Source organism: Phyllostomus hastatus, unplaced genomic scaffold (genome assembly GCF_019186645.2).
Source record: "Phyllostomus hastatus isolate PE091 unplaced genomic scaffold, TTU_PhHast_1.1 phas_contig_86, whole genome shotgun sequence".
In the NCBI taxonomy this organism is placed as follows: domain Eukaryota; kingdom Metazoa; phylum Chordata; class Mammalia; order Chiroptera; family Phyllostomidae; genus Phyllostomus; species Phyllostomus hastatus.
This window is the reverse complement of record NW_025333977.1, coordinates 82,494,295-82,521,847: the sequence shown is the minus strand read 5'-3', so window position 1 is coordinate 82,521,847 and position 27,553 is coordinate 82,494,295. Positions and strand designations below refer to the sequence as shown.

At 36.3% G+C, this 27,553-nt stretch overlaps 1 protein-coding gene across 4 annotated transcripts in view; it reads left to right on the top strand.

Moving 5' to 3' along the window:
• ZBTB20 (zinc finger and BTB domain containing 20) overlaps positions 1 to 27,553 on the top strand; it is a 798,652-nt gene that overhangs the window by 391,233 nt on the left and 379,866 nt on the right. For all 4 annotated transcript variants that reach the window (XM_045852096.1, XM_045852097.1, XM_045852098.1 and 1 more), the window contains one exon: positions 24,420 to 24,469. The gene's annotated coding sequence lies outside the window, so the exon portion shown is untranslated. The remainder of the gene's footprint in view (positions 1 to 24,419; positions 24,470 to 27,553) is intronic.

Sequence of the window (27,553 nt, the reverse complement as noted above, 5' to 3'; positions counted from 1 at the left end):
AGAGCAAGAAGGTAGGAGGGGGAAATGGGAAATATGAAGCAAGAGAAGAGGTGGCACAGAGGGGAACATGCGTTGCTTAGTGTAGGCCCTGCAGACCAAAAATTATAGTGTTTCTAACACTATTGATTTTTTTCAGCAGCTGATATTTCAATCTGGGTGCAGTGTGTCTGTGAGTCTACGCACACTGTCAAGAAGAAATATGATAGTGTCTTAAAAGATTAATAATATCGCTGGTCCTCTGGAGGCCTGTCTTAATTCACTGGCCTGTTCCCTGGCATGTACTGTAATTTATCTAGTCTGATTTGAATAGCAAATGGCAATCGGCTGCCATTAGGGAAATGGGCATCATTCTTATTGATCCAGCATGGGCTGGATTTTATTTAAGGAGAACTGCAAAATGTTATTACCTTCAGGAAGAGAAACTGAAAAGGGAGCTTTTCCCTCGTGTATTTTGGAGGTGTTCTACCTTAAAATGGAGGGAATGGTTTGTAGACTTAGGAGAACAGAGGGAAAAGATGATCCCATTGTGTGATCAGATACATGTACAGGCTGTTTTCAGCGTAATTGTTTACCAGCAGGAACGAGTACTCTTGATTATGAGGCAGAGGCCATGGCCCCAGAGGTAAAATGGGACAGTTAGTCAGGTCTGACTTCTTTCATCATCCTACTTAGTGAAAAGCCCCTGGTTGCTCAGAATCAATTTGTCAATCTGTAAAATGGGCTAAAAACATCTACTGGACAAGTGAAGATTTATTTACAGTTTGTTTCACATCCTGGGAGCCCTTGGGTAAAGGATGCTTTGCAATAAAACAGAAAACACACAGAGGGCTTTATGTAATACTGGGGGTGGGTTCCAATATTTTTTTATTGCTCTTCATTTAGAACTCTTGAAAAGACAGGTAATGCAATGAGTGAAGCATGATAAACTAGCCTCATAATTCTCATTAACCATAATAGTTATCTTTAAGGTTAACATCAAATACTGACTTTAATTTTCACTGGTTAAGGGCAAATTTAAACCGGCATTTTTACCTTATTTTACAGAATGAAGGAAAACTGTCAGCCTTATGGTGGAAAATGTGGGCAACAGTTAGACCTGCCTTTTTACCTCTCCTCTAGCCTTTTTGCCACAGGGATAGGAGCTGAATGTACTATTCCAATTAGACAGAGCTTGTTGGAGATTTGCTATGAAGAAGCCCATGCATATCCTATGCTTAACCTTCCTTATCAGCTCCAGGAAGGGGAAAGGCTATGACAAAGGTGGCTAAAGGAAGTACTCAATGCTACTTAAATTCTTCTCCATTCCACCTCGGGTTGTTACAGAAAGAAATGATAATATGCTACAGGAAATGGCCAAGTATAAAAGCAATAAAATAAATTGAAAATGACTTTGTTTTTTTGAGCGGCAGTAATTGCTATATGTTGTGATGTTTGCATAAGGAATTAGTTAATGTGTAGCAGAATGGCATGTGATACTTTTTATTTGCCTGATGACTATAGTCTCTGAGTGAATGACTTATTAAGGTTAATAAAGAAAAATTTGCTTGTGACTTGTAATGATCCAATTGCTAGAATTTAGCATCCCCTTATGCATTGTTGCCTAAAGGGGAGAAGGAAAAAAACCCACACACATTAATGGCCGACTGGCTATGATTTTTTATAGTGGTGTGAGAACAAACAATGTCTTCTAAATTGTTGGTCTGTCTATCTTTCTGCCTGCCTGGGCAGGAACGTTATGGCTTTCTTAATTCTCCTGTGTGATTTATCATCCTAAATTCATTGTTTTGCATAACTCTGCTCAAAATGAAGAAATGTCATTATTTTGCAGCGAAAAAGTTGTCATTTGCATAATGCCTGCCATTAATTATTGTGAGACTAATGCAGTTGTTGATATTTTTAGGGCACAGTGGTACAGCCTGCACCTTGTATAATGTCATTCTGAAAACATTGGTAGTTAATAGGTGCCACAACATTGCACAAATGGAAAAGAAGATGATGAAGAAGAAGGGGACACAATAGAACAGGCTGTGATCTTTATTTAGCTTTTTTCTTTTTCTTTTTCTTTTTTTCCTGAAATGCTTGCTGAGGAAAGACTATAAAAGGAAGCGAATAGAGCAGGGAGCTGTGACATCCAAGAGAACAAAGGGATTGAAAAGCAGAGGTTTTCTATTTAGGCTGAATTGATATAACCTGGGTTCCAGCCAGTTTAATGGAGGAAGTCGTGTCTCCTCTGTTTTGACTTACCTACTAATCCAAAGTCCTGAACAAATTAGTGGGGTGGGGTCTTTTTAAACCATCAATTAGGATAAGAGTTTGCTCTGAAACATGCTCATCTTGGAAGAATTATTTTACCTGGGGCACTTGGCCAAAGTTAAGAGGACATACCAGGGTGTCATAGAAGAGAGCTGAAGACTGTGATATTCAGGTTTTGATTAATCAGTCTTCTGTACTTAATTTATTTCAGTATTTATATTGAGGGCCATAGCTTTCCTTTCGTGCAAAAAGCAGAGGAGTACTGCAATAACAGAGTAATGATTTTTTTTCCTTTTGTTTCATGCAATAGAACAAACTTTTGCATCTGATTCTTTAGGGCAAGAGCCTACCAAGTCTTTCTATTTCACAGGTAAATGAAAGTCAGTTATAAAAATTCGATCAGAGATGAAACTCATTACACTGAGTCTGGGAGGCATAAATATTACAAATGTAGGTAACTGTTGATCTTTTTAGTCATGGGAGCTTAAAAAAGATTCACATCAAATAGAATTTTTTTCCTAATTTGACTGTTTCATGTGTATTATAAATTTAGCTATTTCTTTTTTATCATTATATTTAAAAGACATAAAAGAAATGGAACCTCAGCAATAGGTCTGGCTGCTAAGACTGACCAGAGATATTTAAAAAGAAGACATTGCCTTTCAATATTTAAAGCCCAGCATTATAAATTCTGGAAAAGGCAATATTTTTCAGACTGTAATCCAGATTCTGCTGGCTATTGTGCCCAAAGGCCAACTACTATTTTGGAGCCTGCTTAAAGCCAGATTATGTCTTGAGGGAGTGTTGTAAGGACCTGGAGGAGTCCACGTGGAACTGTCCCAGTTTGCCTTATAATAAGTACCTCAGAAGACCTCGGGCCAGGATAGTCTTGTAGACCTCACCTTGGGTTTCAAAACTTAATCTGCACTGCATGTGCTCAGTTCTGGAATATGTAGAAAACACAAATTTTGGGTTAGGAAAACTTTAATTCCCCACAGTGACGTCACCATCATAAATCACCACATTTAAGGTTGTAGAAAACAGATGAGCCCATGCATCAATCGAGACCAATCTCCATTGCTAATTCTTGTTTTTCTCTTTCTTCTGAAGAACTGAAATTGCCCCAACACCCCAAATTAATATCCCTTGACTATTATAAAATCAATACAAGCATACAATTTTAAAACCTAAGGAAGAGGTCCAAAGGAGAGGAAATGAAAAAAGGGATTTGCACTTCATATGGCACCCTAGGACAAGACTAATTCTTCATCTTCTTGTGGTTGTAGCCTACTAATGCCTAGTTGTCTATCATACATTCTGCATCTATATATAAATCCTAAAAATAAGTACAAATAAATATTTTATAATTAAATTAGCAGGTTGCACCATGATTAGGGTTACCAACTCATCTGGGCTAGCCCAGAATGTTCCCTATTTTAACACTGAAAATCCCACATTCCAGGAATCTCTTCACTCTGAGGCAGTCCAAGACAGTTGGTTACAATAACCCTGATGGATACTCACAAGGCATATTGATTTAATAGTTTCATCATCTTAAATTTGAAGAGGCTTTTATATTTAGTGAAAAAAAACTGCTGTTAGGAACCTTTTTTAAATAGCATTTGTTACTAAAGCATTTTATCTAAAAGAGAATTGAGTAAAGAGGTGTGTAGATTTTCATGCGTTCTGTGTCTAGAACTTTGATCAGCAATGTTCTGGGAAGTAGTAGTTTCAGAGTAAATAATCAGCATCAGCTCTGATCCCCCTGAGCTCAGGAAATAATTTAGAGCTCAAGTCTTCCATAGAAGCAGAGTAGGAATCCATATGTTAGTTGGCATGATTTTTATCACCTAACATCTGATAATCATGTCAGACTGGCATTCTTTAATACTCACTGATTCCTGCCAGAAATTCGAACTTTTCTATCCTTTGCTTTGGAGTTTTTCTCCTTTTACAGCCCAACTTCATGCTAAGAACTGAGTATACAAGGTGGATAAAATGTGGTCCTTAAAGAGAGTTTTTTAATCTAATCTATGAGGGAAAAAGTAGCAAGGATGAATTTTCCATAGCATATGTCTAATGGAGGCAATTGCCTCAGTAAAGACTCACTGAGATTAGTTAACACTATCGAATGCTTAGCCTTAGACAAAGAGAATAGCACTTAAAATTTTGGTATCATTCATTTCATGGATCAGTTTGTTCATTTGTTTAATAAATATTGATTGAAGCTCTACTCTCTGTTCAGCAATGTCCTGAACATTGTGGATACAAAGATGAGTTATACTTGGTACTTTTACAAAACAAAAAGTATAAAAAGATACTCCACCCCCTCTCCACATTTGGAGCGCCTCAAGCACAGTTTGCCACATCAGCAGTCCATGCCAGTCTAAGTCACCAGGACCGGTTGGACTTGGAAAACTTCTCGCTGTATAGACTCAAAGGAGACATTACTTTTAGTTAACTATCTAAGTTGACTTTTCTTCTCCCAAGAACTTTATTCTAAGACCCAAGCTCTGCTGTGTAGCTGGGTTCCTCTGGGACAACCCAGAGTAGCCACTACACCATGCAGAATAAAGATATTCCATTTAAAGTTCATGTGACTGAGGTAAGATTTATAAGTACTGAAATTCCATTTATTCACTGAGTCATTTAATATCTATCAAGCACTTACAATATTTCAGACATTGTTTTAATTACTGGAAATATGGTGAGCAACTAAACAAAGGTCCCTATAAAACTTACTTTATAGTGGAAGGAAAGAGAGCCAATAATTAAGTAAACACAAAATATATTATTTTAAATACTGGTAAAACCTGGGAAGAAAATAATGCAGGGTAAGGGGATAGAATATGGGCTAGGTGATGGAGAAAGTGCTATTTGAAATAAGGTCCATAGGGAAGGTCTCACTGAGTGGGAGACATTTTAGCAAAGATTCAAATAATGAGAAGGAGCTAAGTACATGCTGATGCCAGATGATGATTTTAGACAGACAGAACAGATGTTGTAAAGAAAGTTAAGAACAATTTGAAATATTCCAGGAAGAGTAAGAAGAAATGTATAGTTTAAGTGGAGTAAAGCAAGAATGATCATGTAGCTAGGTTGGGAACAGGTCACATAAGGCATAATAAGGACTGGCAGGAAAGCCATAAGATCGTTTAAAAAGTGACTGTGATCTAATTCATAGATTAAAAGACATACATGGTCCAGCAGAAGTAAGGCCTGCTTGAGTGTGGTTGGTAGGGTAATTATATAGATATAGTAATTTATAGTTTTAATTTGAACATTTTACCTAAAATGTCATGTGGTGTGCTTGAGTGTGATATTGTTATGTTACAGAATTACATGCTATGATTTTATAATAAAAGAGTTTGTCCCTGGCTGGTGTAGCTCAGTGGATTGAGCGCGGGCTGTGAACCAAAGTGTCGCGGGTTCGATTCCCAGTCAGGGTACATGCCTGAGTTGCAGGCCATGACCCCCAGCAACCGTACATTGATGTTTCTCTCTCTCTCTCTTTCTCCCTCCCTTCCCTCTCTAAAAATAAATAAATAAAATCTTAAAAAAAAAAGATTAAAAAAACGCACATCCTAAACAACATGCAAGGCTGTGCCAGTTTGTCTTTAAATAAATAAATAAATAAATAAATAAATAAATAAATAAATAAATAAATAATAAAAGAGTTTGTAATAAAAAGCGGGGGGCATTATTTGTGCCTCACCCTGTATGTCGCTACTCCATGGAGCATGCACTAAAAGGATCAAGGGTAGAGCAGGAAGACCAGATGGGGGTTACTGTGGTAGCTCAGTATGAGATGGGTGATGGCAGTGAAGGAGAAGAAAACTGGTTCAATTCTGAATAATTTTAAGGCAGTATCTGAGGGATTTGATGTGGTGTATATTAGAAAGAGAAACATCAGGTGTGATGAGTCCCAGGGGTTTGGCCTGAGTAACTAGATAATTGGCAATATCATTAACTCAGTGGAGCTGGGAGCTATGGGATCTATGGAGGAAAGAGCAGGTTTAGGAGAAGAGATAATTATGAATTAATTCAAAGGTGTATTGACTTTGAGATTCTTATTCAAGTAAAGAAATTGAGTGGGCATTTGAATTTATGACTCAGGAACTCATAGGAGGACTGGAAATGCAAACTTATTTTTTCCATTTCTACATATGTATGTTCTTTAGCATATAAGCCTACAGAATACAAGGATGGACTCTGAACAGTTTATGGAGGTAAAATGCATGCCCTATGTTATTTAATAATGAATATGCACATGCTACTTTTATTCATTCTATCTTTTGAAAGTCCTGGATGTTTGTAGCAAAGAGGTACCAACAAAACCATGTGAACACTTCCTGAGGTTATATGTGGTTTTTAATCCCACTAGATGTAAGGCAAACATGAATTATTGTTTCTATCATGAGATAACACAGCATTTTATTAATGTGGGTAGAATCAGTGTTAGAAGAAGGAAAGTAGAACTTGGACCCAGTTTAGGAAGTGCAGAGGAATTAAACAAGCACTAAGAAGCAGGCAGGTCACTCCAGATAAGGAAGAGGTCAAGAAGAGATGCAGAAAGACATAAATGAACTTTCTCTTTGGGGGTGCGGGACCAAGGATGGAGAACAAGGATATTGACATAGCAGGAGAAGAATTTTTTGTGATTTGGAAAGTTAAGGGAGATGAATTTATTTTGGTTGAATTTACCCAGTAGCACACTGGTCTTCAATCTCTGAGGTATTTCAGAATCACTTTTAGAGCTTAGAAATGTGGATGCCTGCATATCACTTCTGGAAGTCCAGTTCCATAGATCTTGGGAGGGCTCTGGAATTTGTATTTTTTACAGGGAGCTTACCATAACACATATCCTTCCGAAAGCTGTGGTTAATTCATTGTCCTACTGGACTCCTATGTAGAGTTGTTTCCAGTCACCATTCCTGTGTGGGCTCCCAAGCTGGCTCTTCTTGTTTTGGATTTTTTTTTTCTGGTTACACAGAACTTGAAGGCTATAGCTCTCCCTGTCTTTAGTTATGGTATAGGCATAAATTACGGTTTTCTTTTCTCTCCCTGTTGATCAACATTACCTTTAGAGAATATTTGGAGAGTTCAAATTTAGTTAGCTGCCATTAAGAACTCAGATGACTGCAGATTGGTTTCAAGAGTAAATGTGTGCCTTTGTGATTGCTATATTGTTGTATACCATGGACACCTACATTTATAATTCTATAGACCTGACATATAAACTTGTGATGCTCCACTTCAGCTATTTAAAATTTCCATGGTGAAATAAAAATCTCAGGTTTTTAAAAAGTCTGTATTTTAGAGTATAAAGCTTGGGTGTCAGATGCCATTACTACTACTACTACTACTACTACTACTACTACTAGCATTATTATTATTTTAAAGGAACAGAGACTCACTCAACTTGCTCAAGTGATGGGATATGTTTTTGAGATGTATGTGGCACAATAAGGGATTTTAAAGGGAGATTCTGGTGAGGTCATTCCAAGATCCAGGGCTGCTTCTGGGACCTTTGGGGCAGGAGTTCATGAACTTGACTCTACGAGAGTAGGTATCATGGGTAGGCTTTTAGTCACATCTCTGCTTAATTCCGTTTTTTAGTATTAACAGACTATATATTGTTTTACTGTTTTATAACTTGGGACTCCTTGGGGCCTGTCATGGCTTCTCCATCTTCTTCCTATTTCGACAGCCCCTTGTACAGTCACCAGTTGCTGCGTGTGGTGGCTATATGGGTAAGTAAAAGCCGTGGAAGGGGCGAAATCCCTTACGAGGAGCTATAGGTGTCAGAAGTACCATAATCATCACCTGGAGCACTGTACAGGGAATTAGACTGCCCTGAACTAAGCTGCTTCTTATTTGACCACAGCTGATAATGTTTCCTGGATGATTTATTTTCTACAGCATCAACATCTATTAAATAGATATAGGACTGATGAACTAAAGAAAAGAGATTAGAAATCAAAAAGGACAAAAGTGTTATGCTGTGGGCCTAAATAATAAAACTTAATGATATTAATTGCTATTATGGAGCCTGAATAGAAAGGAAAATTTATGGCATTAAGAGAAATAAATATAGAAGCCCCATTGTAATTCTTGACTCCATATCCTGAACTCACAGTCCACTGGAATTTTTTTTAAGGAGAAGCTTAAGACTAAAATCATAGGGATATTTAAGGTTTTTATTTAAGAAGTAGACTCTTTAATATAACTATATTGTCTCAAACACTTAAAATTTTTGAAAGCAATACCTACTATCTATAAAAACAAGAGAGGGAAGACTCCTAGGGACAAAAATGCCTGCAAAAAGTCACCTTTTAGGCCTTTAAGGAAGGAAGCCTTGTAGAGATTAATATTTAAGTGATATTTTGCTATATAAAGTTAACATGCTTTCATTATGGAAAAGTTAAAAATAAACAAAAATAATTTTAAATTCCTCTACCCAGAAACAACTACTTTCAGTGTTTTCTTGCATATTTTCCAGAGTTTTCCACTGTATTTGTACACATCTATCATTTCATAAACAATATTTAGCTTAGAAATATTTACTTAAACAATAGATCAGCTTTGGCATACTATACTCTTGGTTAATATGCCTTTTCATTTGACTGTATTCCAAAAACATTTCTTCATGTTATTAAGCAGTATTCAAAATATAATTTTAATGAATATATAGTAATCCAGTACATTGATGCACTATATTTATTTTATCAAACCTCTGTTGTCAGTTTCCAGTTTTCACAATTGTGTGAAATACCATGATAAACACTCTTGCTTCTTCTAAATCTTTATAGATATCTTTGATCATTTCCTTTATATAAATTCCTACACATGAAACTTCTGGGCAAACAATATTCATATATTTTATAATTTTTGATGCATATTGCTAGGATGCTCTCCAGAGAGTTGTGCCAATTTTTTCTTCCTGTGGTAACATGTTAAAGTTTCCTTCCAAAAGGAACTTGATTTAAAGCCTGCTATTTTCTCTGGGTCCTATCTGGTCCACCAGTTATACCTGACTCAGTTGAATTCTTACCTCAAGTTTATACGATAGTAGTAATGGAAACATTTCTGTAGATTATTTATGCTGCAAATGAGACAGTTTAAGGAACATAATTTAACACTGGGATCAGAAAGTTTTTACCTTATGCCTGCTTTCTGCAAGTATTTTTTATCATGAGGGTTGGGGAGAAAGGGGACAGACAGAGAGGTAGAGATAGAGACAGAGAGAAGGGAAGGAGGGAGGGAGGGAGGAGAGAGGGAGCAGAGGAGGGAGCATAGGAATGGAGAAGGGAATGAGAGAGAGAGGGAGGAAAGAAACTTACCTCATTTATTTGGGCTGGTTGAGTACTCACAATATGGTAGGCACTGAATTGAACGTGCAAGAGATATGAGTCCTGCCTTCTAAAGCCCTACAATTCCATGTGCCATGATTCATAAGGCAAAATATGAATAATGGGCTTTTATTGTTAAAGTGCTTGAACCATATGGTGCAGACAATCCACAGGACATCTGTGATCCACATCTGCAGGTGGATGTGTAAGTCTTAATGTGTGTAGCTTCTGGGAGAAGAGGACACCTGGGTATCTGTATCAAGTCTAGAATTATATAGAAAACCCAAGGAGTCCCTGCAGGTATAAAGGCAGATAAGTAGTAGACTAGATAGAGGTAATGGGGATAAGGAGAGAGAAAAAACCTGCTCATTCCCACTTCTCCTGCTGTGTCCCCTCCACTGGTAGAAGGCCATTTTCCTCCATGTGGCAGCTTTGAGTTCCTGAGATTTTAAAAATGTTTAAGGGAGGGTGTGGCATGGATGTACAGACTATTTTCTTGTGATGACAATGGGACTGTATTTGAAATTGAGCCTCTCATGGATAATCAGAAAGGTTGTGGTGGATCTGGGGCCTCCTGTAGTATTGGAGAGCTGTAGTGAAATGGCCAGGAAGAGGGATGAGGATGGGGATTACTTGACTGAGAATTAAAGAAGTAAAAGTCCCTATCCCATTGCTTGGACTAGAAAGACTTTCTGGATGGTTACTTGTTTAGCTGAAACTGGCATGAATTAGAGGGACAATTGTAACATTAACATAAAAATTCCAAATAGCCCTTCTAAATAGATATGCATGAATTTAGAAAATGCATAACCAATGACATATAGTGAAAATGTAAACAAGCCATTTAATAACATTTTAATGCTTGATTCTGACCTCTTAATTAAAATGTGCATAAAAGAAAACAGTGATGGAACATCTGTGTGTGTTATTGGAATGGTGGGACTTACACTGCCCCCTGGGCTTTTTTGTTCACTTCTCAGTGTGTGTGAATGTGGAAAGGTTTCCTCTGTGAGGAGCAGTTGCCCTAACCAGGTTGAGCCTGAGGGTCTGTGTTCCCACCCACCTTCATTTGGTTGGGTTGCCTCCCCTTTTCTTTCCTCTTATATTAAATACTGTATGGCTTGTTCTCTGCTAAAATTAAACTCCTCTCATCATTTGATCTGAAAGCCACTCTTCACCCCACCCTTATAACCTATAACGCTGACCTAACCTTGACTCACCCTTCTTATCTCAGCAGATGTACACAGCATTACCTAATGTTTTGGGATGGAGTGAATGATCTCAAAGAGCTTTGGGGAAAGCATGGTTTTTTCTATCTGTGACCTTGAAGTAGTTATTACTCAGCTGGACACTATGAGGTTTAGATGTTAAATACAGAAATTCTACTCACCATTACTGGTGATTGTTTTAAAAATTATTATTCATTTGGGAAATGTATTTCTGAGCTTCATTTTGCCCAATTGTTAAATGAGAGCACCAGCAGTCACAGAAGTCAAGGGTTATTAAGTGCTTTAAGATCTTCCAGTGAAAATGTTATACCACAATACGCTTTTATTTCTATCATTATTTCAAACATACATGATCAACAAAAAGTTTGCCTTTTATTAAACCAGATATAAAGTATCTAATATCTTGTTTTACTCCCAGGAGAGTTCTGTATCATTTGTACAACAGAAAGTCACAGCCAAAAGGCTTTCTTAAACATCATAATTTAATGGTTCCCTTTATGAGGGGCCACCTCTGGGGCTATCTCTAATCCTCAAAATGTTTCTGCAAAATACATGATTTTATTCTTCATTTTTGGTGATGAAACTGAGATTCAGAACCATTTAAATGATGTGCCTAAATCTATACTATTAATAAGTAGAAGACCTGGAATTCAAATTCAAGTCAGTCTTTCCCTCCCAAGGCCTTTATTTATCCTTATTATCAGGCCCTATCCGGTTACGGCTCCCATTTCCTGTAGCCAGTAGTGAGATGATGTTCTGAAAGAGTTAAGTAAGATGTAACTGTTGGTAACAAATATCTGAAACTTGTTTTTATAACTTGGATTTAATTCACAAATAAAGAGTAATTATCAATATGTCACAGATGAAGAGCTGCATGTATGGATCAGTATAATTTCGGTTCCTTGGCTTATGGATGAGGTATCCCCAGGGAGTTTCACAAGTCCACATGGCACCTCCTAACACTGGGTTCTGTGTAAGCTGAGCAAATTGTGAAACTCTTCTGTGTGAGGATAGCTCACAACTGGTGACTATCTGAGGAAATTTGTATAAAATTACCTTGCCATATGTAGATGTAGTTTCTTTTCTGAATCTGTTCTTAACACTTGAGTTGGGGCAAAACACCAATTTTTGGTGCTGGCTTTGTATGTTTTTCATGGATGGTTAGTTTTGGAAGTGTCACCCCAAAGGAAGAAGAATAGAGGTTGTGATTCTTTCTTACTTTTGCTATCTTCCCTCTGCCTTTTTATGCCTCTATTTCCCATCTTATTTAATTTTATCAGTTTGTTATAATCCTTTGCTGAAAAAGACAAAATATTCAGACTAGAAGTTACTGGAACTTTAAATCCCATAAGACTATCCTTGTGATTATTTTCGTGCATATTTTAGTTTCTAGTTCAGGGTATGCACTGCATACTGGGAATGTATAACTTATACCTGTCCCACTCCTCTTGTTTTTTCTCAGTCTGAGAGTCTCTGCTTTAGACTTGTGATACATCCTGAAACACACCAGTTGCTAGATGTTATGATGGTGAGGGTATGGCTACAGTATGATTTCCTAGAATACTCTAAAGGGCCAAAATAATTTTAGGACTGTATAAATGTAACTACTTCTTAACTGTTAATGGGTTGAAATTACATCGGCCCTTTGAAGGCAACCACGAGGCTGATGTGGCCCCTGGTGAAACTAAGTTTGACACCCCTGGTCTAGTGGGAGAAACATGGGCCTTGGTGGATCCCAGCAGCTCAGCTCTTCTCACTAGTTGCGTAGGTCTAGAGGAGTTAATTAACCCTACAAGCCTCAGATTTTTTTATTTGTAAAGTGGACATGAATAATAATACCTACTTTATAGAGATATTATACAGAATGAGATAGCATATTTAAAACATTTAGAATAGTGCCTGACCCTCAGTGAATGTTGTTTGCTTATATTTCATGCGGTAAATAAAAGGAAAAAAATGGGAAAAAGTGAAAATTAGAACATGATACTGGGTTTGAGAAAATTTTTCATCATTTCAATGCAGCATAGCAGAGTATTTCTCTAGAGAGTGGAGACCCAGGTTCTATTTCCAGCTCTGCCACATATAAAGTCTTTGCCCTTAACCTCTCAACATCTCAGTTTCCTCATCTTTAAAATGAAGAAATAAGTTGGAGTGTATGATCTCTTTTTAGTTATACAGTTTTGCCTACAGAAGGTTTTTCTCCTTCCCAGAGTAGTCAATGGCTGTCACTCAGCAGTGTGTAAGTCTCAGAAGCCAACAGCCAAGTATTGTAAACAAGCCTATTGTTAAGATATGCTTTTCTCTGTGCAACTATGTTTACATGTACATTTATGTCATTTGTATTTTTGTCATGTGTCTGAGTATTTATGCACCTGCTTGCTTGTTAAAGTAAGAACACTAGAATAGTCATACATTTTTGTGGGTATGTATGTTTATATATAAGCTATATATATACAGTATGTGTGTATATATATAAATATATGTCTGTGTGTATGAGAAACAGATGCACTGTAGGCAGATAAAGCAGATAAATATAGATTCAAATAGAAGCAATGCATATAAATATAGACGTTGTATCGAGTGAAAGCAAACAGATCAGCACCATTTCATTAGTGCTTGAAGTCTTTGTAATAAAAAGAGTTGAAAATCAGTAACTGAAATTAAAATTATTGATTGAATGACGCTGTCAGATCAGAGGCATGGTATAAGGTAAGAAAATAACCTTTCTTTCCACTTTGAAGAGTAATTAACAGGAAGATATAATACTTTCAATTGTTTGACTTACACAAGTTTTTTGATGCTATGTAGTATGGTATTTCTTAAGAATACAGATGTGTTATCTTCCCTAAAAATACTACCATATAACAAAAAATAATACATAAAAGAATACCTGTTCCAGTCCTGAGCAAGGACTTGACAAAGGTGATAAGATCCCTTTTGTTTGTATGCTGGGATTGGCAGCTCCTTCCTGTTTCCAGGTACGATAGCTGAGTTGGTTTCTTTTTGCATCACTTCCACAAGCCCTCTGAAGTCTTCAAGAAAACCCTCCTAAAGGAGATGTCTTGAAGCACAAGGCCAGAGTCACCATTGTTAAGTTATTTTTGTGAGTGTGTTGTGTGAGTAAAACTGGGCTTCCATCTGCTCCTTTCATGTCACTGTTTTCACCAGTCAAAATAATTGGTTGTGAATGTTTGCTTTATTTTGTTTTGTTTTAGTGGGGAGGGTATTATAAGTTAATTTTAGCAGGTTCAAGTTAGTTAACTTGAATGTCAGTGTTTTACAATGTTGAAAGTTATATCTTGGTCATGTGTTTAAATACTGTAGGAAAGAAATGAGTGTCTCCACTCGTCCCCCAAATCTCACCTATTTCCCAGAACAGATTGCATCTTTTCTTCAGCTTTGTTATAAGGACATCCAGAGAAGCTAAAATTTGAAGGAAGCCCTAAAATTGTGCAGATACAAATTCTGCTTTTCCCTAATACCACAAAATCATCAAAGTTGTTGTTACTTTTTCTGTTGTTTAGTTTACTATTGCTTTTCCTTAAAAGGATGAGAAAAGAAGGCTGGGAAGAAGTTCTAGTTCTCTCCTCTTTTGTGCTTCTTTAATCCCTGCTAGTGTTTCTTCCTTCCTGCTCCCAATCAAGTTTAGACTTGAAGAAGAGCAGGCAGAAAGGACAAAGCAATAGGACTCATTAAAAATTGTGAGATAAATTCGAGCTGCCTAAAAAACTGAATTCTTTCTTTCAAATGTGTTTGGCTATAATTACTTTGTTGTTAAGTTCTTCAGCAAATTACGGATTTTAAAAGTGTCTCAGTGATCTTAAGAATGGTACATAATACACACAGGCACACATACACACATATACAGTAATAAAGTTGTAAAATATTTATTCCAAAAAAAAACTGTATTATATGAGAAAATGGAGTATATTTTCCTTTTAGAAATTATTTTGAAAGAATGCTCCATAGCAATGTATAAAGTTGATAAGCTCTATAATACTTCAAAGCATAGATTCTTCAAACCTTGCTGTTTGCCTGATGAGTTCTAAAGTAAACTTCAACAAGTAAAATTATTATAAAATATCTGTATGGAAAAGATTCAATAGACTTTTAAAAAATATAAAAACTGTGGTACATTTACATAATGGAATACTACACACAGAAAGAAGGAGCTCCTACCCTTCACAACAGCATGGATGGAACTAGAGAGCATTATGCTAAGTGAAATGAGTCAGGCAGTGAAAGACAAATACCATATGATCTCACCTGTAAGTGGAACCTAATCAACAAAACAAACAAGTAGGAAAATATAACCAGAGACAGTGAAATAAAGAACAAACTGGCAGTAACCATAGGGGAGGGAGGAGAGGGATAATGGGTAAAAATAGGGGAAGGGTCAGCAAGGAACATATATCAAGGACACATGGACAAAGCCAAAGGGGGTAGGCTCAAGGGAAGGATGTGGGGATGGGCTGTGAGGGGGAAGTGGTGGAGGGAAAATGCAGAGAACTGTACTTGAATAAAGTTTTAAAATATGTAAAATAAGTCAACAAATAAAACATTTTAAAAAATAATCATTTGCCAAATTAATGTAGTAAAACTTCTTTATAATTACACAAGCACACACACACATACATGAACAATCTAGACTTAAAGCATTATGGCCTATTTAGGGAGTGTTCCAGGATTAAAATTCTCAGGGAATTTATGTACATAAACATACACACACATGCATTCCTCTTTTTTGTTCATTTCTTTTCTTTACTCCTGCATTAACATACTGCTTAACATTTCATCAAGTACTTTAGATTACCAAAAAATGTTTACAAGAGAAAAAACAATGTGTGCACATATATAGACACACATAACACAGAGACACACACATTAAATTGTTAATGTATCAATCATCTGATTTTATATGCAGTATATTTTTTAAACTTTTATCTAGTATAAATCTTTAAAGAAATTTTTATAAACACGTATCTGGTCTGATTTAAAGGTCCCTGGGAAATAACACGTTTCCTTATCTATGACAAAGAACATTTTCCAAATAAGCATTTGAAAAACAGGAACTTATCGGAGCCAAGAACAAAGTAAAGACCTGTTTCTTTTTAGGAGTCATTTACCCCTTTTAGCTCTATTTGGAGCATGTGGTGACTCTCATGATTGGCATGGATAATTTTTTTTTAAATCACTTCATATTCTGCTCTGGCTTTGTGGTATATTACAGTACATGTGGGCCTGGGAATACATAATTTTGATCCTCGCCTGCCCAACTTTTTAATTAGCTCTGTGTCCTTAAGAAGGTTAGCTAATGGCTCTGTAACTAGGTTGCTAATCTATGAAATTTAGGCCAATCTTACTTCACAGGACATTAGTATTAACTAGTATAATATTAGTGAAGTATGTGGCATATAATATGTACTCAGTAAATGCTAGGTTTTTTTTCTGGCCTATTAATTTTAATTTATGTCTGTGATTACCTCCTCTTACCCCTCCTCAACACTGCAAGGCTTAGCACAATACTGTACCATTACACCTAATAACCAATGCTAGACAATAAGAGCAAGAGGTATTAAAAATTATTAATTGTCTAATAATGCACCCTGAGGATGAGTCTATGAGGAAAGAGATCTAAGGAAACCAACAGGAATTCTTGCCTCCTATAATTGTAATGTTTTCTAGTTAGTAAACAGGAGTAGGAGAATTTTCCACAAAGTGTTGTTGGAATTCTAGTCACATCAATAAAGTAGAATGAAATATCTAACCAAGTGACATGCATTAAACCCTTTAAAGTAATAGTGCATCCTCTTTATTATTGCCATTTATATACCAAGTTTTAATGTTCTTCATTCCACAGTGGATGTTGCTTACCTTACCTTACTGTAGATCAGGCTCTTTAATTAACACCAACAATATTTTAGGGAAAGTTATGTGGTCACAATTCCAACGTCATTGACATTGCTAAATAGTTTTTTCTTTTAAGGAATAGGGATTAAAAAATAACTTTCGCTGTAAGATATCTAGAGCTGTATTTCAGCCTGGAGTCGATCATTTTAGCTGAATTGTAAGTCCCATAAGACTTAAAGTTTAGAAGGGAAACAGTGACACAATCTTAATGACATTGGTTTGTGCAGCAAAGTCCCTGTTACCAGTTCTCTCTTACTATGTAACTGTTTCTGAGTTATCTTTGGAATTGAGAATTTGGCCAATATCATTAAGCCGCATTAAGCCTCTAAGATTTCTCACTATCTCCTCCTTCTATGCCATAATTAAATCTCTAAATAGTTGTATCTGTGGAATGGGAAAAAAAAAGAAAAGGGAAAAGAAAGGTCACCTGGTACAATGGGAAATGAGTGGTCTAGAGATTGTAAGCCTTTGCTAGAGTCCATATAACACTAGGCCCAGTCTGCTTCCTGACAATGCGGAGGCCTAGGCAACAGTGACCTTTTGGCTCAGCCTAGAGCTGTAGTTTGCCCTCAGGTTCTCAGTGTCTTGTTGCTGTTTCTGTACTGTATATTACTAAATTTAAAATTTTTATTCCCTTTTGATTTCTGAGGACCTCAAAGTACATTAACAAAAAAGTTACTTTTATGAGGAAGAATAACAAATAAAAGTTGGAAAAACAGATGAAAATTGAGAGAAAGGGAAGACTTTGTGATCAGGAATGGGTATAAATCAAGGTAGAATCAAGAAAAGTACTTCTCCCCACACATCCCAAGAATAGGGAGGAAGGACAAGATAAAAAAATTAAGTATAAAGCCCTGGCTGGCATAGCTCAGTGGATTGAGCCCGGGCTGCGAACCAAAGCATTGCATGTTCGATTCCCAGTCAGGGTACATGCCTGGGTTGCAGGCCACAGCCCCCAGCAACCACACATTGATGTTTCTTTCTCTCTCTATCTCCCTCCCTTCTTTCTCTAAAAATAAATAAATAAAATCTTTTTAAAAAATTAAGTAAGATAGCTTTCAAAACGTAAGGATTTCTTATAAAAGAATTTTTTGAAATCTTTATGGCATTTACAGTGAGATTCAATTTATACAACCTTTACTTATTCTATGCTGTGGAGAAATGATTTATGAGTTCTCAATACTAGTCTTCAATCTATCTCAAAATATATACCCTTGTGAAAGTTGCCTTCTGAGCTTCAGAATCTTCATTTATAAAATGAAGAAGCCAGGCAAGTTCTCATCCACTTTTAAGAATCCATGAATGAAACAGCACTTGGAATGGCCTGTTGACATGGTACAAGAATGCTTATTGAAGTATGTTGCTGAAATTGATTAGATTTTACTTATGACCAGTTTAAAGAAAAACTTTGTGAACAGTTTGACTGAAATGTGCATGCTTAGCTCTATATGAGTTAATAAGATAGTCCTACTTTATTTAAAGAAAAAAAGTACTATGGCTACCATTGCTGAACTTGCTTTCAGCTGAATTTTCAACTGGAATTTTTTAAGAGATTATATTTGCAACTCTTCTCTAAAGGTTTTATTCTCTAATTAACTGAAAAATGGCATTTCTGAATTTCTAATCCAGAATTTTTTTCTCATAAAACTCCTGTTTAACCAAGAAAATGGAAATCAGTACATTCTTGGTTGCCCTTGTATTAGTTTAAATTTGCATAACCTACTCAAAACTCAACCTGCCTTGCCCTTCAACTAAAAACTATATTCTCTCCCATCACTAAATGGCTACATTCTTCTCAGTATTTTTTAGAAGATTTTATCTATTTATTTTTAAAGAGAGGGGAAGGGAGAAACAGAGAGAAACATCAATGTGTGGTTGCCTCTCTCACACTTCCCACTGGGGACCTGGCCTGCAACCCAGGCACATGCCCTGACTGGGAATCAAACTGGTGACCCTTTGTTTCAAAGGCAGGTGCTCAGTTCACTGAGCCACACCAGCAGGGCTCTTCTCCTTTAGAATGTGTGCATGAAAATGAAAATGGACATTTCTGTGCCCAAGACTGAAATGAAAAATAGTCCAAAAATGCTGATGAAATGAACACAAAATTTTGCAGATGTTGTTGGTTTTATAATTTTGTTTAAGGTTTTTTTTGGTTAATCAAATGGGACTTAGATCAAATGACCACCCCCTCCCCCCAAATAATGATAGAGAGGAAGTATACCTCCTCATTATTTTGTGTCTACAGCCTAAGTCCAGCCTAAGATTTCCTGTGAATGACTGAAATATATTTTTCTGAGGCTTTTCTAGTATACTTTTCCTTCAGAGATATTTATCCTATAATCATTTTACTGTTTCAACAAGTGTTTGTTGAGCATAGAGAATGTGCCAAGCACTGTGCTAGGTGCTGGGTATAAGCCACATGCACACAGCCATCAGTCATAAAAATCCCTGACAAATGGATGGGGTAGGCACCTTTTTAATATTTTGTAAGTTAAAATGGGTGAAAAGACATTGGATCATCAGAAATGAAACCCCATATTTTTGTTCTTTCCTTTGAATGACCTCCTGTGATTTCTCCCATTCGACATTTACAAACCCATATCCAGGAAGGAAACAGGCTCCCTGCCTTGCTCTCTAGCTGGCTGCTAAAAAGGAGAACTTCTGTTTCTCCTCCTCACCTTAGTGGTTGTTTTCAGCTATAGGGGGGCACTGAGGAACAGGAAGGCCCTGTGCATAGCAGCAGAATCAAGCCTTACTCTCTGGCCTCAGCTGTGGGAACCGGGTGCGTGGGAAGCACTGAGCGGCTGCGGGGAACTGGGAATGTCTATAATCATCCAGATCAAAAGTTAAAATTTAACTCTTCTCCATGGGCATAATATGAAAAGTTATTTAAATTTTTTTACAAGCATTATTTATCAGTTTAGAATCTTTCCTTATTTTGCCCATTTTTTTCATTATCTTGTATTGGGCGTTCTATTTAGCCCACTAATTTGTTGCTTTTTTTTCCCTAAATAGTGACCTATTCAAAGATTTCTGAATGCATTCTTTATGCATTTTTAAAGGAGATGGGTAAAAATGGAACATATTTCTGTTTGCCATTTTGTGCCTTGCAAATAATAGTCGTGATTAGGTAAACTAGTTGGACCATAGCATTGGCTCTCTGAAGTACAGATTTATGAAAGCATAGGGAGAATGATAAATAGGTGCATATGGAGAAGTCTGACAGGTTTAGTGAAATTGCTATCAAGTAATCTGACACATTAGTACTTTCAGACATTCACCTGCCAGTGATCCTCATTATGTATAAGATTGGAATTTTGGGGTCACTGGCTCAAGCCCATTTTTCTGAAACCTGAACAATAACCAAAAGTCAGAGCTAAAGGGAATAAGAATAAAACTATTCCAGGCATTAGAATTATTTCTCTAAATGAGCTCTTTCTCTCTCCCCTCTCTGTTCCTCCTTTTTTCTCCTCTCCCTGTTCCTCTCTCTTTTTCCTCCCTCCCTCTCCCACTCCTTTCTTTTTAGTGTTTTGAATTCATTAGATGGCATAGTGTAAATCAATAGTAAATGCTAACCGCCTACTCAGTACTCAGTTACGCAACATCATGTAACTGGGTACACAGAGACAAAAAGGGAAAAAGCATACACAGCCTTTACATTCAAAAGCTCTTGCATAATTTTACTTTTCCACAGCCAAAAAGGAAAAAAAAAAAGAAAAGAAAATAGCAGATGGGGAAACTTACAGTGTTTTTATTCCCCCTTTCTCAGACTGTTGAAAAGGAGTTAGTTAATATCCATGGCCATTTCTAGTTGCCCTAGGCTGCAGCCAAACATCCCATAATACTCAGTGCCTTAACTGGCTTTAAAACAGGATTTTGTGACCCTCTTTGATATGGTGTATTTTTCAGGTAATATAAAACTAAAATTATTCAGAGGTGTTTAATGCTGACTTGGTTTTTACTTATTTTATGAAAATTAACAGCATTTAAAGCACAAAATGAATTTTAAAATTGAAAGAGGATAAGGAAGGCAGCTGTGTGTGTATGTGTGTGTTTTTATTTGAAATGTATCCTGATGTAATATTTATGTAAAAAGCCAGTTACATAATCCCTATCTTTTGCTTCTGACTTTTGGGGCTGTACAAAGCTCTAATGTTTTGTTTTGTTTTGTTTTGTTTTGTTTTGTTTTTGCTCATGACAAAATATATCCAAACACCAAAGTCCTAGTGAAAGAGAAAACAGCTGTAGATGCTACAGCAGAGTCAATTCAAAGTCCCTATAGAACACATTCCCTAAACAGTAGTTCTATTGAAGAGACTCGACTTTCTGGAATTCTCATTTAGAACTTTCTGTCACACTACTCCCTGGAATACTGTTTACTTGCTGTATGCCTTTAAGTCCCAAATATATAATAAACACTCCCGCCCCTTTGTAGCCTTCACTCCTTTCCCACACCCACCAACTTTTTCATTGGAGTAACTCCCCCAGCTTAAGTAGGAACACAGTGAAATTTGTATGAAATTGATCTGTCTTCCTTTCCAGTTATAATATTTTGCTTCACTTAACTGACTGATGTCCTCTGGGAACCAAGCATTTGTCTGACCAGGGAGGTTGGAGGGATTTTGAGTTTGGTTTTGTTCTTCCTTTTCTGTTTCTGCCTCTAAATGCTTATAAAATGGATACAGAGTGATGAGAGCATGGCACTAGGCGTTATTAGTTATCTGCTAGAAGGAAGTTAGAGCCCCTCTGTGAGCTGTGCAGTGGTAATTCTAAGTGTTATCAGTGCAATTAGAAAAGATGAAAGTAGGCAGAAGCGAGGATGGATCTGAGCAGGAACTGTTGAGGTACTTCACCTCCTTGTATGTGGGACCTTTAGGCCATGCTTTATCTCTGGATGGTAATGTCATATAAAATTGGTTTATTTGATTTTACTGAAGGTAAGAGGTAAGTTTCCTTTAGTATTTTAAAAAAGAGTCAGGTTCTTTTGTGGTCTGTTCAACTTTCTCTTATGTGTTAGAATTTAGGATTTCTTTTGTATGGAAAAATCTAGTGCATAAAGATAAAAATCAAAGTCAGGAGAGTTTTGTCTGTTTTTTCAGGTTTTGTTGTCTGAGCATGTGGCTTTCTGTTGTTAAAAACTATGTGATCAAGGTCATGGGGACTGTGGTGTCTCTATTTCTGATGACATGGAGACACCTTCTGTTGTCTTAAATGTGAATAATTACTAAGCTAGTATTATTTTAAGTACTTTATAAATACATTTGCTTAAGTACTTTATAAATACATTTTCTTTCTTAAAAGAATCTAAAGCTCAGAAAAATATATTGAAAAATAGTGAATATAGGTCAGAATATTCTAATCTTTAACCAGGTAATCATATTCACAGGTATATTTTTTCTAAGTATCCCTCTGCATCGGGTTATAGTTAAGTTTGGATTCTAATATACAGTTTCCTATGTATGTTCTTGAATATCAAAATGAATTCTGAACCATATAAAATATATTCTTTGTAATATAATTTTAACATTTATCATCTGTAACCAAGCACTTCTGTGTAGTGCTTGGTGTGTAGTTCTGTATATAGGAAGTCATTTAGAGTACCCTGATTTTCAAATGGAAGTCATTTAGAGTACCCTGACTTTCAAATAGATTGCCCAGATTTAAAGGAAAACTTAGAACTCCATACAGTAGCATTTTCTTGGTTGTCAAAAATAGGTAGAAGCATCTGGTTATGAAAGAAATAAAGGAAAATGTCTTTGAGTAAAACATCTTTGAATTTTTTTCCTGCTTCAGACTGTAAGAAGAGTTCCCATTTTCATCTTGATGGATTTTTATACTCTCTGAACCATATTTAAGACAGACTTGACCTTTCAATGTCCAATAGATGCCAACTAATTCATTTCAACCCTCATTTTGAGTTGTAACCGTGGCCCTGGGAATGTATAGATTACTTGTGGTTTTTCTTTTGCAATATGGTATCCAGGCTTAGGAAGGACTGGCAGGCCTAAACTTTCTATTTCCTGGGCATGCAAGAAGCTAGGGAGGGTTTTAAATACTTTCCAATTTTTCAAAAGTCCTTCACAACTATTTCAACCTTGCTTCTAGTTGCTGTTGGCAGTAGTAATAGATACTTTTAAATGTTGCAACAAGAACCTCAGTCACTGACTTACCCTCTCAACAGAATCACTCTAGTTGTGTCTGGCACATAGTAGCTGCTTCACAGATGTTTTGCCATACTTTGGTAAGCTGGTGAGGGGAGCTGCTGTGTCCTTTCTCTCATGGTGCTTTGCAGGTAAGCAGCAGCAAGCCGTGTGAATAATAAAGGGGTAAGATGAAAGAGGATACAGAGCTCTTCAAGCATCAGAAATGGACTGATCGTTTTATAAGAAAGCCCTTATTATCCTGTCTCTGTCTTTATGAAAGTAGCAAATTGCAGAAGGCAATTTTATATTTTTCCAAGAGGTACTCAGTGCTGCATAGACCATTGGGTCATTTAAAAAACATAAATTTTGGCAAGCTTCTTTGGTGATTCTCATTAAGTTTAATATGCAAATGTATTAGTTATGATTCTGGATCTCAGATATACTCCCCTTGCACTCTGCCATAGGGTCCTTTGAATCTTAGCTTTTCTCATTTTTTTTCTGGTCAATTATATTTTAGGCTTATTTTATTTATATAAGTCCAAGGATGATAACTACAGATGAATTTCATGTGGAGTTCTTCTCTCTAGTATTTCATTTTAGCTATAGTAATTCCTGATCTTCCTAAATAAATTTTGGTATAAGTGAGTTATGCTCGTTATTTTCAAAGCTTCATTCTGGTGATAATATTGGGGGTGGGAGATGATCTGCTGGTATAAACCACGTATGGCTTCTAAATTATAAAGTAGTGAAAAGACAAGCATGTGGAATTATTGATAGATTGCTGCTTGTTAGGCAAGCATTTTTAAAATGCAGATTATATAGTTTTGGGGGATTTTGTTGTTTCACACTAGAAACTCTTTAAATGTTAATTTGGGGTTTGTTTTGTTGCTCTGTGACTTAGCCTAAAAGGGTTTGGTTTCAAAAGGTTTCAGTTCACTCATTCCCTTTGTTACAGGACTCGGGATATAATACCATACATTCACTTACACTCATGAAGGAGGATAAGACCAGTAACTCACAACTCATGAAATCAGGGGTAAATAATCCATAGCTTGTTCTCCAACCATTGCCACAATATTTATATCTAGAACATAAAGAGCAAACAACCAAAAAGAAGGAAAAACCAGTTTGTTTTTATTTATAAAATGTTTAAGCAAAAGTACAGTAAAGTTCAAATGGAGCTGCAAATCTGGTGGTTCACAATGGTTTGATTTATTTTTTTAAACAGACCATGGATAATTAACCATAAAACATAACTTTCCCAAGACAAGTTACAGTGAATTGCAGAAATGGGTGGCAAGTCATTCACAACTGGTTAGAGCCCTTAAAGTTAAACATGCAGGCAGTTCCAGGAGCTGCTTTCTCAGAGTACAGTTGTATCTTCGTTCCTAAAGGGAAGCATCCCTTACTTTTTATATAATATCACCATGTCGGTGTCCCCAAGAGAAAAGTAAATGGATACTTTTGCATGATTGCCATGTTGTCATACACATACTAAATACCTAGCATTTATGGTACTCTTTTCATTTCAGGCTGATTCACCATCACTAACTGAATATTCCTCTCACGACATTGCTGCCTGGTAAGTAACTTCCATTATCTCTAAACGTCAGTCCAAACTAGTGTGTAAAGAGTCAAGTATATTTCTCCCAACCTCAGAAAGAATTAGACCTAAAGGTGCAGTGACTCTACCACTGCAAAAGCAAATTTTGAGCAGAACATATTTTAGCATTATTGGTAAAACATATAGATTTCATATCCTATTTATTCATTTAAAATATCATCATTTAGAATGGCAAGAAACTATGATTCCAAGGACATATTCTCACAGATTTTTGACAGCTATTTTACAATGATTTTGCCACACAGAAGTAGAAGCATTCAAAGGATTTGTTTGGATCTCCTAAGACCCACAGTATGTATTGGCAAAGGTGATACCTGTGTGCACAAAAGAGGGTGATATGGGGAAGTTGGTGCTGACATCTCCCACATGGAATGCTAGATGTTTTGGCATCAAACGAACACACACACAACCCTCCAAACATTTTGTGATGCTTTGAAATACCTATTATTATTCTATAACATGCTGCAAAGGAGAAATACACTTGCTTCATTTGGATTAATCTTAAAATTAGGTATGATTCCATGTATGTACACCAACAAACAGCAGGGGAACATGTCATTTAGGAACATGAAACCCCAACCCCCTGCCTTTACCAGTTAAATGAAAGGACGAAGACCAGGGCTGCAAGTGAACATAAGTTTGAAACTTTGAGGTCTATGTGTCTTTTAGTGAGAATGTGTGAAGTTTCAAAAAGGTTAGTATTGTGGCCTTCTAGAATTCTTGAGATTTCAGTGGCTAGAAGGAGGGTGCAGGTCAAGGCTGAGGGTATACTGGTAGATTATCATGTAGTCAGACACAGCCTGAAAGAGCCTAGTTTGCGAGAGGCTGGCCTGCATTGAAATGCACTGGTAAATATACTAGAGAGGGAGCGGCAGGGAAGGGGTGACTTGCCTGGCATCTGACAAGATTCTGCCTGGCTCCAGTCAAGCCTGTTTAGTCATGAGCATCATATTCATCCAAACCTTTAAAAGTTACTCTCTTGACTTCACTTTATATGAATGTGCATAAAATGAGGAAAATAATCTCTTGAGATAATAAAGATAGCTTTCTAACAGGGACTTTCCATATCCATTGCACATAATCCATAGTTGTCACTATATTTTTGTCTCTAGTTCTCTTGCACATCTATCTCTGCCTCTCTGAACAAATCCATCTCACCAGTGAAGGCCACAAGCTTTAAAGTTGTAACTACCCCTTCTTCCTCACCCCCTCCCATGCTTTACTTTTTATACTGCACAAAAAGAAACTCCTATCAGTATGAGCGTCAGTAGCTCAGGGAACAGGCTTATTTGGTAACTTTAATTTGTGGCTCCCAATGATCTCATCACAAAATGGCCTGAATTTCACACTCTGGCTTGTAAAGAAGCCAATTCCTCCCCTATTCCTATCCAGCACACAGAAAGCTCTTTATGTTTCTATGATCAGATAAAATCTGTATTGATGTTTCTTTTCCTGTGGGTGTATTTCCTTTCTAGGTATGAAGATTTAAAGTAATCAGGGAAGTGCTGTGTGTTTGCAGTTTCTCTGTTTTAGTACATGAAAAGCTGCTTGGGAAAGGACAGCACATCTTATCCATGAATGAATATTTATTTTAATTTTAAAATGATACATGCTCATTAAAAATAACTTGGAAAAACACATAGTAGTAAAATAAAGAAAAATTAAAGTAATTATTTCCATAATTTAAATCTAATCATCAATAACCATTTGATATATGTCCTTACTCTCATGTTCCCCTAAGGACATATCTTCTATATAATTTTGTGTCCTGCTTTCAAAATATAACCTAAGAATTCTACATGTAATTACACAGTTTTTATAAATATTATTTTAAATAAGTATATACTATTGAAGAAGAATAGCTTACTTAACCTAAATGTTCAATAAGAGCATTGTTTTGTTTTTGTCTTTTCTTTTACTTACTATATTTCCATATCTTGCATACAATGAGTAAATGAATCAACCAATAAATGAGTAAATGAATAAAAGTTCAGATCAGTATATATTTCTAAAATTTTATTATGAGGAATTTAAAATATATTAATGTAGACAGATTTACTACATTGAACTCCAGTACACCTGTTTACCCAGCTCATACAATGATTAACTCATGACCCATCATTTTCCCAGGCTACCACCATGTTATTCTGAAGCAAACCCCAGACAGCATAACATTTAGTTCATCAAATTTCAGGCCCATCATGATTTTTTATATGTTAATATTAAAAAACATTTAGATAAATAGTTATAATTATTATATATAGGAGTATTTTTCTTATGAGTATACTCTTATCATATTTTCCAAAATGGAACAATTAATCATAAGAACTCATTAGTTTTATAATATTCTTCAACACATCTGTAAGCCAAAGGGCAATTTGGTTTACTAGAGAGACATTTCACAGATTTGGCTAGGTTTCTTGGAGGAACTATTATGTTGTGGGGAGGGGACACTTTCTTTATTTGACTTAGATATAGGACAGTAATTTGCATGCCAGATCTAATCAGATCTATTGATTATGCTCATTATTTGATATGTGCTGTATTATATGCAATTCTGTATCTAAAGTAAAAGGAAAACATGGTCCTCTGACTAGTTAGAAGTGCAGTGTGGTTTCAGCAAACCCATACTAGATAAATATTATGAACCTACTTAAACTAAATGTAACACTAGATTTAAAAGTTTGTAATTTTTACTCACCAACACTTGCTTTTTTGGTTTTTGTTTTTGTTTTTAATTTTACTTATTTATTTTTAGAGAGGGAAGGGAGGGAGATAGAAAGAGAGAGAGAACCATCAATGTGCAGTTGCTGGGGGTCATGGCCTGCAACCCAGGTATGTACCCTGACTGGGAATCGAACCTGCAACACTTTGGTTCGCAGCCCGCACTCAATCCACTGAGCTATGCTAGCCAGGGCAACACTTGTTGTTTATTGATTTACTAATGATAGCCATTATGACAGTTGTGAGTTCATATCTCATTGTGGTTTTAATTTGCTTTTCTCTGATGATTAGTGACATTGGGCATCTTGTATGTCCTCT